We start from the raw sequence: 13,933 nt of genomic DNA, 5'->3' as shown, positions 1-13,933 counted from the left end.
TCATTCACGCTTGGCAGCTTCAGTGTAAAGAGCCAATATCTGATCAACTGTCATGAGGTATTTGCCGGTGGAATTCGTGACCTTGACAGCAGTTGAGGATGAGTACTCGAGAGCAATGCTAAGTAAGCGACCAGGCAAAGGCTCCAGGCAGTCAGTTCCAAATTGGAGGTTTGATTTCAGGTTCCGACTGACTGCTCTCTTTCTCCTTGTCCTGCAGGTGTGGACAAGGACAAAGACAAAGACAGGGAGAAAGCATGATATGGGATACTCTTGCTTTCGACCCTGATGATATGAGATACTCTTGTTCTTGGTGTGGCTTATTTGCTGAGGTATTATCGGGGGGAAATAAAGCTGAGTATTTCGAGAGGTTATGTTGAGGGTGCCTTTTCGAATGCGAGAAAGGGTTGAGCATTTTTGCAGGTTTGCCTGTCCGTTGAGGAGGGAGGTCAATGTATATAGGGATTTCCCAATAACAAGTAGTAATGCTATTCCTTTACCCTTCTTGGTCACAGCAATGTAGTGGGAGCTGCCAGCTTCACGTGTTTTAATTTTGTCAGAGCACTTTGAAAAAGTGGTATGTGGTATCTGGAAAGCTGATATTACGTGTGAAGATTACAGACAAGCTTTATCTAAGGAAATCTGGCTCTCGAAGTTCTGAGAGTTGTGCCTCTTCGGTTTTCGAACAAGCAATCCCGTCGAGGATCTGACTCTCGAGATTCGGAAAGCGGTGCTACTCCGGTTTTTGAGAAAGTAATTATGTTGGGAGTCTTTTCTCGAATGTGAGTAAAGGTTGGACGTTCTTGCCAACCTGTCTTGCCGCAAAACACGGAGGTCGACACACATAGGGACTTTCCAGTTGTCAAGCAGTGGTGCTGTTCCTTTACCCTTATGGGTAATAGTAGGGTAGCTGGAACTTCGAAATTCTCGTGCCTAAACTTTGTCAGAGATCTTTGACAAAGTTATATGTGGTACCCGAGGAGTTGATGGTGCATATGGAGAGCGGTGATTGAACAGTAAGATTCACGTGCTTTCTACTTCACCAGAAATCTTCGACAGATTGCCCGTAATTTCCGCAAAGCTGAGTGTGCATGTGACAGGTGCTGATGAGGCTGAAAAAGCAGGTGCTTCTTCGATTTCTGAGATCGGCCCTCGTGGTCTCTGAGCAGCCCAGCTTTTGAGAAAGCATTCGCCTCTTCGATTTCTGAGATCGGCCCTCGTGGTCTCTGAGCAGCCCAGCTTTTGAGAAAGCAAACGCCTCTTCGATTTCTGAAGCTCCGTCGAGTGCAGATTTTTATAGAGGCTGGCATTAAGTTCCACAGCACACTTGAATCTCTACCAGTAGAAGCTCATTTCTTGCACTTCTAAGATCTTGATTTGTCTGACCTCTTCCTTCTTCAACACATTTGAAAATGTCTGGACCCTCCGACCGTCGTTTTGACTTGAACCTTGGAGAAGAGACAGCCACGCCTTCTCCAGACAATATATGGCGCCCATCCTTCATATCCCCTACTGGTCCTCTTACCGTTGGGGATTCTGTGATGAAGAATGATATGACCGCTGCAGTGGTGGCCAGGAACCTTCTCACTCCCAAAGATAACAGACTACTTTCCAAACGGTCTGATGAGTTGGCTGTTAAGGACTCTCTGGCTCTTAGTGTTCAGTGTGCAGGTTCTGTGTCTAATATGGCCCAACGCCTATTTGCTAGAACCCGCCAAGTTGAATCATTGGCTGCTGAAGTGATGAGTCTCAAACAGGAGATTAGAGGGCTCAAGCATGAGAATAAGCAGTTGCACCGGTTCGCCCATGACTATGCTACAAACATGAAGAGGAAGCTTGACCAGATGAAGGAATCTGATGGTAAGGTTTTACTTGATCATCAGCGGTTTGTGGGTTTGTTCCAAAGGCATTTATTGCCTTCGTCCTCTGGGGCTGTACCTGGTAATGAAGCTTCAAATGATGAACCTCCAATGCCTCCTCCTTCTGGGGTTTTGTCAAGTACTGAGGCTCCGGATAACCACCCTCCGGTGCTTTCTCTTTCTGGGGCTCTACCGACTGCTGAGACTTCCCCTAAGCAACCTTTGTGAAGGCTCCCTTTTGTTTGTTTATTTTGACTCATGTATATGTACATATTTGTGGCTTATCGAAAATATTAATAAATAAGCTTTGCTTCATTTCAACATATTGTGTTAAATACACCAAAGCCTTCTTCATAAAGTTCTTTGAATTTTTGCTTTTGTTGAAACCTGTATTGTTGAAGCTTTGTGAGTGAAGCATGTAGTTTGAGGTAGTGTTCCCTTAATTTCCCGAGTGAGGAAAACTTCTCGGTTGGAGACTTGAAAAATCCAAGTCACTGAGTAGTCACGAACTTTTGAGTACCAAGGCGTAGTAGCATATGGTGGGAGTCCCCCAAGTCTCTAGTCGAGGGAGTTGACGAATGAGGTGTCTTGCTAATAGTCCATGTCGTAAGTACCAAAACTTCATTCTTTTGTTTTCTAAGTGGTAGCCCCGGACTTTTTCTTCATAGATTTTGTTGATGAAGGTTGCTAGGCCCGAATAAGTGGAATTGCAGAAGGTGTAACCGTTGGTGCATTAACATCATAATGGAAGCATCACAATGATGGAAGCATCACAATGATGAAAGCATCATAATGATGAAAACACCATAATGATGAAACATCATAATGATGAAAACACCATAATGATGAAACATCATAATGATGTTTCTTTGGTGGAATTGTTTTTCATTTCCCCTAACAACCGGAATTGTTTTTCAACATAACACCATCATCTGTAGGTCGAATCACAAAGTTGTCTTCATGAAAGTTGTTCGTTAATTCCTTAACTACAACATATCCAAATTGGAGAGCCATCGGAGCAGTACAACTCCAGAAATCCAGGTATGATGAGTGACTGTTTATCATTTGTCTGTCAACCCGTCAGATTTGTTGTGAGCTTGGAAACTCTATTTTCTCTTGCTCAGATCAGCATGCTTTCTTCATTGAAGTTGTTCCTCAGCTTGTGAACTACAACATATCCAAATTTGAGATCCCTCGGAGCTGTATAACTCAAGAAACTCAGGTATGATGAATGACTGGTTATTATTTTTCTGTCAACCCGTCAGATTTGTTGTGAGCTTCGAAACTCCATTTTCTCTTGTTCAGATCGGTATGCTTTCTTCATTGAAGTTGTTCCTCAGCTTGTGAACTACAACATATCCAAATTTGAGATCCCTCGGAGCTGTATAACTCAAGAAACTCAGGTATGATGAATGACTGGTTATTATTTTTCTGTCAACCCGTCAGATTTGTTGTGAGCTTCGAAACTCCATTTTCTCTTGTTCAGATCGGTATGCTTTCTTCATTGAAGTTGTTCCTCAGCTTGTGAACTACAACATATCCAAATTTGAGATCCCTCGGAGCTGTATAACTCAAGAAATTCAGGTATGATGAATGACTGGTTATTATTTGTCTGTCAACCCGTCAGATTTGTTGTGAGCTTCGAAACTCCATTTTCTCTTGTTCAGATCGGTATGCTTTCTTCATTGAAGTTGTTCCTCATCGACTCTTTCATAACATATCAAAAATTCAGGATGAACTAACGGTTAAATATTTCCAGATCTTCGAAACATCACAACAGCTTCGAAATCTGCAAGAAGCCGACTATCATGTTTGGAGCTTCAACACTTTAATTTCCGTCGCTCAAACAGAAATGGTTCCTTCTTGAAAGTTGTTCATATGCTCAAGAACTATAGGGTGTCCAAAATTCAGCTCCATTGGAGAAGAGCAGAGGTTGCAGAAATTTGATAGATGAAAGGAGGCGGAAGAGGGAGAGAGAGAAAAAGTCTCTTGGGTTGGATTTCTATTTTGGGGCAGATTCCAATTTTTGTAGCACCTTCATTATTGATGAATTGCTTGTACTTTTGTCCATTATGAAATTTGGGACTTTGGCTTGTTGTTGGATCTATTATAATATGTTTGGGAACATATATAAGTGAATAAATAAGAAGGAAAATTTTGGGCCCTTGTGGGTGTAAAACAAAAAATGTTTATGTTTACCCAAGTGTTTTTGTACAAGTTCAAGGGCATCTTGGGTTTTGTGAACAAAATTTGTTTATTTGGAGCAAGGTTTTGTGTTGAAGCTTTGTAGGTGAAGCTTTGGTGTTGAAGCTTTGTGGGTGAAGCTTTGGAGGTGAAGCTTTTCGGGTGAAGCTTGTTGGGTGAAGCTTTTTAGGTGAAGCTTTGTGGGTGAAGCTTTTTAGGTGAAGCTTTTCGGGTGAAGCTTTTTGGGTGAAGCTTTTTAGGTGAAGCTTTTCGGGTGAAGCTTTTTGGGTGAAGCTTTTTTAGGTGAAGCTTTGATGGTGAAGTTTTTTGGGTGAAGCTTTTTAGGTGAAGCTTTTTGGGTGAAGCTTTTTAGGTGAAGCTTTGATGGTGAAGCTTTTTGGGTGAAGCTTTTTAGGTGAAGCTTTGTGGGTGAAGCTTTGGAGGTGAAGCTTTTCGGGTGAAGCTTTTTGGATGAAGTTGTTTTTTTTTTTTTTTTTTTTTTTGGCGCTTGACACGGTCTTCATTTGCTTGTTTTGTAGTGACTGTGGAAGACAGATTGCTTTCTGATTGAGAAGGGTTCCGGCATCGCTTGCTATGAATGTAAAAGAGTGAGGGCTGAGTTGGCTAAATTACCTCTTTATTGAATTCATTGCCAAATGGCCTTCATTACATAGGATGCCGAACGGCTATAGCTCAACACTTGTACATCGTGAGTCTATTTGTAGTAGTACTTCAAGTGATCAGCGTTCCATGGATGGCCAAGGGTCTTGCCATCGGAGCTTCTAAGTGTGTAAGAGCCAGGGCGACTGATGCCAATGACTTCATACGGTCCATCCCAGTTTGGACTAAGTGTGCCTTCACTCGGGACTCTGTCGCAGAGTAATCTTTTCTTTAAGACCCAGTCTCCTATTTTGAAAGAACGAGGCTTGACCCTAGAGTCATAATAGTTGGAGATGCGCTGCTTGTAGGCGACATTCCTCAAGTGAGCTTGGTTTCTGTGTTCCTCGACTAAATCCAAGTTGAGGGTGAGTTGTTTGTCATTTTCACTTTGAATGTAGTTCTGGACTCGGAATGTTGCTTGCTCGAGCTCAACAGGGACAACCGCCTCTGTGCCAAAGGCAAGTGAGAATGGAGTTTCTCCTGTTGAAGTCCGATATGAAGTGCGATATGACCAAAGAACTTGGGGTACAAATTCTGGCCAACAGCCTTTAGCTTTGTCCAAGCTGGTTTTCAAAGTGCGCTTGATTATTTTGTTGATGGCCTCAACTTGTCCATTAGACTGGGGATGAGCTGGAGAGGCAAAGCATAAGTTGATGTTAAACTTAGAGCAGAACAACCTGAACTTCTTGTTGTCAAACTGTCGCCCATTGTCAGTGACTATCGCATTGGGAATGCCGAATCTACAAAGGATGTTCTTCCACACGAAGTCTTCTATCTTTGCCTCAGTAATGGTTGCCAAGGGTTCTACTTCGGCCCACTTTGTGAAGTAGTCCACTGCAACGACTGCGTAACAGACTTTGCCCTTCCCTGCCGGCATTGGGCCGATCAAATCAAGTCCCCACTGGGCGAAGGGCCAAGGGCTGATCATAGGAGTAAGAGGCTCTGGAGGGGAATGAGGAATAGCCGCATATCGTTGACATTTGTCACATGAGCGGGATACTTTGATGGCATCCTGGTGGAGTGTTGGCCAGTAATATCCTTGGCGAAAAGTCTTGTGTGCTAGGGACCGAGATCCAGCATGATCTCCACAGACTCCCTCATGTATTTCCCGAAGGACGATTTCCGCCTCGGCAGGCGTAAGACACCTTAAGTATGGCAGGCTAAAACCTCGCTTATAGAGTTGATCATTGATGATCAGGTAGCGGGTAGACTTGTATCGAATTTGCTTAGCCTGGACTTTATCATTTGGGAGGGTGCCATGAGCAAGGAAATTATAGATCGGGGTGATCCAACTATCCCCCCGTTGTAAGTTGCATACTTCTGCGGCCATGGTGCTTGGTGTTGCCAACAGTTCGACATGAATTTTTCTTCCAATCTTGTCTTCCACAGCTGAGGCGAGGCGAGCCAGGGCGTCTGCATGACTGTTTGCCGCTCGAGGAACTTGGGTGATCTGGTAGTGGAAGTGCTTGAGCAAAAGTTGTGTTTGCGCAAGATATGCTGCCATGGAGCTGTCCTTAGCATCAAAGTTGTTGGTAACCTGGTTGACCACTAATTGGGAGTCACTGAAAATATCAATTTGTTTAACCCCGAGGTGTTTGGCCAAACGTAATCCTGCTAGAAGGGCTTCATACTCGGCCTCATTGTTTGATGCCTTGAATTTGAAACGAAGAGCATACTCCATTGCTACTTTGTCGGGCGTAGTCAAGACTAGTCCCGCTCCACAGCCCTGTTGGTTGGATGAGCCATCAACATACAGACTCCATGCTGAGGTCGTTGATTCTACTTTCTGAGCTTCCGATGGTAATGAAGCTACTGCTTCAGGTGTAGAAGCAATGTCAACAGGATATGTGAAGTCGGCGATGAAATCTGCTACTGCTTGGCCCTTCTCAACTGGCTTTGGTTGGTAGGAGATGTCAAACTCACCCAACGCTATTGCCCATTTGATCATTCGCCCTGAAGTGTCAGGACTTTGGAGTATCTGTCGAAGAGGATAATTGGTAAGCACGATGATGGAGTGCGCTTGGAAGTAAGGGCGGAGTTTTCGAGCAGACATGACCAATGCCAGAGCCAATTTCTCAATGTTAGAGTACCGTGTCTCCGCATCTTGTAAGGCTTTGCTAGCGTAGTAGACAGGTCGCTCAATATTCCCATCATTTCGAATGAGAACGGAACTTACGGCTGAAGCTGATACCGATAGGTAGATAATGAGAATGTCTCCTACCTCGGGCTTGGAGAGTAGAGGGGCTTTACTCATGTACTCCTTGAGGTTTTTGAATGCCTCGGCACATTCATCAGTCCATGTAATGTACTTCCTACTTCCCTTAAGTGCTTTAAAAAAGGGAGCACATTTGTCTGTGGCCTTAGAAATGAACCTGGTTAAGGCTGCCACCTTGCCAGTAAGGCTCTGGATGTCCTTTGAAGTTACCGGTTCCTTCATGTCGAGGATTGCTTTGATCTTCTCGGGATTAGCTTCAATGCCTCGTTGGCTAATCATGAAACCTAAGAATTTGCCAGAGCCTACGCCAAAGGCACATTTGTTGGGGTTTAACCTCATTCGATACCTCTTCAAAATAGTGAAAGTTTCATATAGGTTGGTGATGTGTTGGTCAGCATGTTTGCTCTTGACTAACATATCATCAACGTAAACTTCCATGCTCTTCCCAATCTGCTCGGCGAACATTGAGTTGACTAGTCTCTGATAAGTCGCTCCTGCATTCTTTAGGCCGAAAGGCATGACTTTGTAGCAGTATAGTCCTCTGTCGGTAGTGAAGGCTGTGTGTTCTTGATCCGAAGGGTTCATGAGGATTTGGTTGTATCCTGAGTAAGCATCCATGAAGCTCAGGAGTTCACACCCGGCCGTAGAGTCTATAAGTCTGTCAATAAGAGGAAGAGGGAAGCTATCTTTCGGACACCCTTTGTTTAGGTCGGTGTAGTCAACACACATTCTCCACAAGACCTTTTGAAGCAAAAGACTTTCTTTGGTCGGATTTTTCTTAACAAGGACCACATTTGCTACCCATGTCGGGTAATTGACTTCGCGGACAAAGCCTATGCCTTTGAGTTTTTCAACTTCTGCTTTCATTGCCTCGTATCGTTCAGCGTCATAAGATCTTCGCTTCTGTCTCACCGGCTTGATCTTGGGGTCAATACTCAAACGATGACAGATGACATCGGGAGAGATGCCTGGCATGTCCTCGTATGACCAGGCGAAGACTTCAGTGTTCTCTTTCAAAAAAGATATCAATGCTAACCGAAGGGGTGGTGACAATGTGGTGCCAATCTTCACCATGCGATCTGGATAATCTCTTGAGATAGGTACCTTCTCCAACTCTTCAGCAGGTTGGGCTTGCTGGGTGAAAGAGTCATCTCGAGGATCATCGGGTTGATTGTTGCTATCAGGAAGATCCAAGTTCGCTTCATCTAGGCTGGTCTTTGTGACTTGGTCATGTACAGACAGGGTTTCCTTGGGTCCGGGCAAGTGTTGTTGCTTAACTGAAGTGTTGTAACATGATCGTGCACTAAGCTGATCTCCTCTGATGTAGCCGTTGCCATGGGGGGTTGGAAATTTCATCAACAGCATATGCGTGGATACCATAGCCTTGAGATCATTGATGCCTGTGCGCCCAAAGATGACATTGTATGCCGTTGGGCAGTCAACCACTAGGAAGTTAGTGGTAATGGTAGCCGTGTAAGGGCCTGTACCAATAGTAAAGGGTAAATGTATGCTCCCTAAGGGTTGCACGATATCACCGGAGAAGCTTATCAGAGGAGAAATCGAGCGATCGAGCAAGTGTTCAGCTACACTGAGTGCCCTGAAAGCTTCGGCAAACATGATATTGACCGAAGCCCCTATGTCTACGAGGATTCGTCGAACATCAAAGTTGGCTATGTGAGCCTCCACGATCAATGGGTCGTTATGAGGGTAGATGATGCCTCTTTCTTCCTCAGGGTAGAAACATATCGGATCCCAGTTAGGCTTTTGATACTTCCCTCCCCTGATGTCTTCCACGTGAAACACTTGGTGACCAGGCCTCAGAATTCGTTCACTGTTTTTCATGGCCCTATTGGAAGATTCAGATATGGGTGTGCCGCCGCTTATGGAATATATGACATTCACCTGGCGTTGGTTACGGTTATCCCTTTGAGGGTGAAGGAGGAATTGATCAATTTTTCCTTCTCGTGCCAAAGCTTCAATACGATCACGGAGGATGATACATTTCTCGCTATCATGGCCGTTATGCTCATGGTAGCAACAAAACATGCCCGCGTTATTCGGGGGCGTGTAATCTGGGTGCCTCGGCTTTGGCTTTGGTATCAGGTGAGCTATGCTGGGGTAAATGGCCGCGCATGTGGCATTCAAGGGCGTGTATGTCTCATACCTTGGGGTAGGGGGTATCTTGACGCGGGTTTGACCCACTGCATTGACTGCCTGGGGGCGAGCGTTATTGTGGCGATACCCTTGGTTATCGGGATAGTGTCCCTTACTCTTTTTACTGAAATGAGAGTGGTGAGGATGGAAATCCTTCCTCTTGCCTTGAAATTGATATGTCTGTTGATTCGGCGAAGCATTATGCAAGGCATGGGGAGGTGCCACTGCTGTTTGGAAAGTCGAGGTCTTCTCATTTAGGTGAGTCTGGCTTCCACCTCCCACTTGTTGATAAAGGATGGTTGTAGGGGGTTTCTCCTGATATGTCTTTGCCTCGGCGGAGGCATGGTTATAAGCCTGCGCCATCACCTCAGAGTAAGTCTTCCAAGTCTTGGCATTGATCATGTATTTAAAGAAACAATCACGTAGGCCTGCCGTGAAGGCTTTGAGGGCAGTCTTGTCGTCTGCCTCGGCACACCGGGAGTATTCATGGCTGAAGCGGCCAGCATACATACGTAATGACTCGTCTGGCTTCTGGCGGATAGTGTACAGGTCATCTGCAGAGTGCAAGCGATCGGTTTGGAAAATGTGTTGGGAAACAAATAGTTTCCTCAATTCCTCAAATGAGTCTACCGTCTCAGGTGTAAGACGACAATACCAATTTAGAGCTCCGCCAGAGAGGGTGGAGGGGAAGAGAAGACATCGCTCTTCGTCGGTGTGCATCCGGTATGCCATGGTGGACTCAAAGAGGTTAAGGTGCTCAATCGGGTCCTCTTTTCCAGTATAAAGTTGCAAGCCAAGCTTCTGCTTTGTCTTTGTTTGAAGGGGGGTGTTGAGGATCCTCCTTGTAAGAGGGCCAGGCCTGGGTTGGTTCCAGTCAGGTATTTCAGCCTGACGTTCAGCCTTCAACTTGTTTACTTCCTCAAGAAGTTGTAGGACAAGGGGGTCCTGAGCGGAGTTATGTGCCACTGGAGCTTTCTTTCGTAAATCTCCATCTCCTCTTGGAATTAGGAAGGTTTGATCAAGGGCATGTGATTTTTCCCTGGACTCGCTGTACTGGCTTCCAGGGTATGTCTGTCGGAACACCTCTGAGTCCCCTGTACCCTCATGTCTCTCTAGGACTTGTTGCACCTTCCCCAAGTTGGTGGCCGGCTCGGGCCGTGGCAGGGGACCGAGTCTCTCAGAAATCCTTGGGTCATTGATCTTTGAGCTTATATGGATGGAATTCTCTCGACGTTGCTTCAGGAAATCCCGACAATCGCGAAAGACGGCTTTCGATCCTTCTGCCCCTTCAGCAAAGAGGTGTCTCCCTCCGCTTCTCATGGTTCGGGTCGAAGCAACTGGGTTAAGAGAAGCCTCATGTTGATTATCAAGTCGAGGGGTAATCTGTTCCCTATCAGGGATATCTATGTCGAATGCATGTGACCCTCCATGTCGGAGGGCACCCAGTTGATGGTTGACTTCCACGGGGGCAACAAGCTCGCGTGTCTGAGCTTGCCTAGCTTCGTGGAGTGTCTCGAAGAGCTTCTCATATTGCTCCTGGAGGACCTCATTCCTCATTGCTATCTTGTTGTTCTGAGCTTCCAACTCATCGACTTTAGCTTGAAGAAGAACTCGTTTTCCTTCCTTCTTTCGTTGTTTCGCACTATGTGCAAGGGGGGTGTCATTCTGTGTGCTGTGGCTTCCTTCGCTTCCCATGTTGGAGAGGGATGCCTGATCAAAAGAAAGTGTACGAATGATAGAAACCAGCTTGACACAGCTGAAGAGAGTAGGAATAAGTGTCGTTTCCCACATACGGCGCCAAATGTTGATGCACAAAATCAGCGAAGACTTTGGTACAACAGAAAGTGTCAGGTTTTATGACCTTCGCTTGGTTGCTTCAGTCACTAGTGAGGATAAGTACGTAAATGAATAGAGACAGAGAAGCAAACACAGGATGTACGTGGTTCACCCAGATTGGCTACGTCCACGGAGTAGAGGAGTTCTTATTAGTAGTGAAGGGCTTACACAAGTACAAAGGATCAAGCTCTCAATTTAGTGAGTTCTTGTGAATGATTTAACACAAAATGGCATTAGGCAATATTGTGGGGGAATGACCCCTATTTATAGAAAAACTTGTAGCTTTGTCACATTGACATGTGTCATGTTGTGATTGGTTCTTGATGTCGACACGTGCTGCGCTCTGATTGGCTTCTAATCTTGACACGTGTCGAGTAGTGATTGGCCTCCTGGTCGGAGGGGAACTCTTCTGGGTCCTTGACAGTATAGCGTTGGCCGGTGCTCGGTAGTTTCGGGATTGGTCAAGTATGGTACAAACACACTTAAAATTGTTCGGTATTCCCATCCCGAACCGAACTTTAAACCCTATTGTTATATATATGTTGGAATATATGTATAAGGCCTATTTATATTATTATAATAACTTAAATGTGGGGATAAGGATTTGATTGTGTGCCTGGCGTTTTAAGTTTTATCAAAGCACATGGGTGCTGTCTGCTCTCTCTCTCTCTCTCTCCATCTGCTTTGCAACCCAGAAAGGCGAAGCCACCAAAATATTCCTTCAACTCAATTCAAACCCAAGCCGACACATCATACTCACTCTCTCTCATTTCTCATCTTTGGCTCTTCACTCAGTCTCAGATTCTCTGTCTCTCCTTCTCGAATTCGAAGCCTAGCAGCCACCACCCTCTCACAGTCTCACTCCGACGAACTCTCTCCCCTCCGGCCACCACCACACATCACGGCTTCATCCCCACCTCCTATTCTCTCCATTGATTCTCTATGTGGGGTTTCAAATTAGGGTTTCGAATTGGGGCTTAGGGTTTCGAATTAGGGGCTCGGGTCAGGAGGAGGACGAACTATCTCTTCACTCTGTCTCTCTATCTCCCATCAATCTTCACTGATTCACTGTCACTTCTCTGATTTCATTTTGGGTTTTTTATGCAGGTTCGAATGTTTTCGATTTCAATTAGTTGATTTGGATTTCAATGCAAGTTCGGTTTCGGGAAATCCCGAAATACCGAAATTTTTTTGGGAATCCCGAAGTTTCGGTTTGGGATCTGTCCTCTTATTTCCGTCCCGAAAATTTTCGGTTCGGGATTTGGTATGTCATTTTCGGTTCGGTATCCCATACCGAACCAGCCCTAACAATAACAATGATATCCAACATAACAATCCCACATGACAATTAACATTTCCACTTCAACCATCACGTAACTCATCATGTTTCCCACATAAAATCACAATTCATAGCGTGTAATATATTAAAGAATTAACAATGCACAATATTATTATCTAGAAACATTGATCAACTAAAATAATCATAATAACGACACTCATATCCAACGTCATTCCACAATCCCGTCAATTAATCAATTCATGAATCAAAGATGCACGATCTTAGCATCTAATTACGTTAATCAAACAATGTGATAACATATCATTTCACGAATTTAACTACGGAACTCTATATAATTCCTTATTTGGATTATAAGCAATAACATGGTAAATCCATTTTATATTCACAAGGTCTATTGTGGGTAATTCTCATTCACTCGAATCTAGGGTTCTAGACTAGCCTTATGGGCATAAGCGAGAGCAAGGATTCCGGACCACTCAACGGAATCCAACAACACCATGTTCTGGACCACTTAACGGAACCAAAATACCAAGCGGTTTCTAATAATCTACCCAGACCTGTCATATGTAAAATCAGTGCCTACATCATGGAAATGGTGCACCGGCCAAATAGAACTCGAATAAGTTGCGAAGCTCGGGTGAGTGACAATAATACAAGTATGTGATAATCAATAAAAAGTGTTGGTACCACACATATTGGGCCTCAGACCTTGACACATTGGGCTTCAACATTTGGGCCTCATTACCCAGCCCATAATTATGTAAAAGGGGAGCCCCTTATTCTAAAAAAAAAAGGACTCATCCCCCCTTCACAAATCGGACTTGGTGAACCCAACAGAGGGCAATACCTTCACAAACACAACAACACTCTCTTCCTCAAGGGGACTCCCCTTGAGCTTGTAATCCATACATACAGTTACAGAGAAATACAATCAACATCAGTGTGGACGTAGCCCAAACATTAGGGTGAACCACGATACATCTTGTATGTTTTACATTCTTGCAGATTCACGGTCGGATTTACGTTGTTCCAAGACCCCTTCGGTTTTGTGTATCAACATTTGGCGCCGTCTGTGGGAACGACACAAAAAGCTATGTTGGTTCTCTTTCATTTTTTCATCAAACCTCACAACCTCTACCGTGAATCTGTAGAAACCGAAGAACTAAACACCTGCACAGTCACTGCAGAATCCATGCCTTCCACTTCAACTCCCTATCACGGCAATAGCTACGAACAAGCTTCACATTCCCAACTCTCTCCTCTCCTCCTACTCCTCCAAACTGAAAACCCACTTGAGATCCTCTGCTCTCAACACTCTTAACAAAACACATCATCCTAGCCAATCAAAAGACTTCCCTTCCATGCCATTTCTTCTGCTACGACTCACTCTCACTCTCACTTTCTCAACCTCGCTTACACTTGGAGAGCGCGTGATTCACACCACCCATCGAGAATCTCTCCTTCCGGCACACATGACTTTTTTTCCGACTACAATCGGCGTTGTTCATCAATGTTCCAGAAAAGGAATTGTTTGGTATGATGAATGTGAGAAGAAGTGGTGGAAATGTCAAGGGAAAAGATGTCTCGGGAGTAAGTAGCCCTAAGATTGAAGATTTGAGTCATGTGTTGTAGACTTTAGTCTAGGCTCGGCCGAGGATGACGGAGGGTGGGAGGTGATTGCCAAGAAATCAAAGAATAGAGCTAGAAGCAGTGCTGCAAGACAATGGG

General features: G+C 44.7%; 1 long non-coding RNA gene across 1 annotated transcript; it reads left to right on the top strand.

Moving 5' to 3' along the window:
• The first annotated feature begins 2,706 nt into the window (after nt 1-2,706).
• On the top strand, nt 2,707-4,168 carry LOC139188934 (uncharacterized). Its single transcript, XR_011572354.1, has 5 exons — nt 2,707-2,897; nt 2,981-3,078; nt 3,162-3,259; nt 3,343-3,440; nt 3,616-4,168. It is a non-coding gene; the product is annotated as an uncharacterized lncRNA (long non-coding RNA).
• The last annotated feature ends 9,765 nt before the right edge of the window (nt 4,169-13,933 follow it).

Source organism: Malus domestica, chromosome 10 (assembly GCF_042453785.1).
Source record: "Malus domestica chromosome 10, GDT2T_hap1".
Lineage (NCBI taxonomy): Eukaryota > Viridiplantae > Streptophyta > Magnoliopsida > Rosales > Rosaceae > Malus > Malus domestica.
The sequence above is the reverse complement of the archived record's forward strand: the minus strand, read 5'-3'. Positions and strand labels throughout refer to the sequence as shown.